The 1,422-nt window shown below is 36.6% G+C and overlaps 1 pseudogene; it reads right to left on the minus strand.

Moving 5' to 3' along the window:
- Window positions 1-938: 938 nt before the first annotated feature.
- On the minus strand, window positions 939-1,057 carry LOC111738474 (annotated as a pseudogene).
- Between the last annotated feature and the right edge of the window lie 365 nt (window positions 1,058-1,422).

The raw sequence follows: 1,422 nt of genomic DNA on the forward strand, positions 1-1,422 counted from the left end.
TCTCATCCTGGGCAGGCACGGGGTAAAGTGTTGGCTACCCTAGCCCTTTCCTCAATCACTCAGCACACCTGTTCCCCTTTCCTCTTTGTGAACTCCGGCAGATACCTCCCACCGCCGCGGCAGGAGCTGCCAGCCCAAGGGGAATGATTGCAGCAGAGAGCCAGGAATGATCTCCTTGCTCTTCCAGTCCTATTCTCTGAGTCACACCCACTCCTTCCTTAGATTGGTGGGTGGGGGAAAACGCCCCTCTTCTTCTTTCTGCAAGAGAGGAAATAAAAGCCACTTTCACCTTAGAGCAAATGGGAGATGGGATAGAAAATGGTATATAAATAAATTAATAAAGAATGTAAAATTTGGGGATTTTTTTTTTTTTTCACTCACTAATTCTCTCAGATCCTTCCAGGTTGTTATGTGTACCAATACTATGTTTTTATTGCTGAGTAGTATTACAAAATATGGACATATCAGTTTATTTAACAATTTATTTGTTGAAGATTTGAACAGGTTATATTTTGGGGCTGTTATAAATAAATCTACTGTGAACATTCAGATACAGTTTATTGTGTGAACATATATTTTCATTTCTCTAGGTTAATGCCAGAAGTACAGTTGTTGGGTTATATGGTATGTTCATGCTTAGATTTTTAAGAAAATCCATTTTCTTAAAATAGATTTATGTAAGAAAATAAATCTTATTGTGCTGTCTTCTAATCCATGAACGTGGCGTAGCATATATCACAATCATTTAGATCTTCTTTGATTTCTATTATTAACATTTTGTAGTGTTAAGCATATAAATTCTATACATCTTTTGCTTTTTTTTTTTCAATTATTTTTTATTTTTATTTTTTGAGGCGAGGCAACCCTTGGTTGACCTCACAGATTGCAAGGACCTTGTCAGCTTACAATCCCTTTTTCTTTAATTTTTTATTTTTTTATGCCTACAGCACCTGGTCTTCCTAGGTGGTCTCCCATCCAAGTACCAACCAGGCCCAACCCTGCTTAGCTTCTGAGATCAGACAGGGTAGGCCTTGTTCAGGATAGCATGGCCATAGACATCTTTTATTTTATTGATACCCAAATATTTCATCTTTTGACCAATTATAATTGCCATTGTGACTTTAGGTTTCCGCATACTCAATGCTAGTATACATAGAAATATAATTAAATTACATGTGTTTACATCGGTTTACTTATTAATTTTTGAAAAATTTGTGCCTATTTCTTGAGATTTTCTTCACATACTCTCATGTTACCTACAAAGGTGACCTTATTGCCTGGACGAGGACTATGGAGAGTAAGAGTGTTGACAACAAATAGCCCTTCCTTGTTCTTTATCTCAGAAGAAAACCTTCAGTCATTGATCATTAAATATGTTAGCTCCAGTATTTTATCGACGTTCCTTATCAAGCTGAGGAAGTT

Source organism: Pteropus vampyrus, unplaced genomic scaffold (assembly GCF_000151845.1).
Source record: "Pteropus vampyrus isolate Shadow unplaced genomic scaffold, Pvam_2.0 Scaffold38, whole genome shotgun sequence".
Taxonomy (NCBI): Eukaryota; Metazoa; Chordata; class Mammalia; order Chiroptera; family Pteropodidae; genus Pteropus; species Pteropus vampyrus.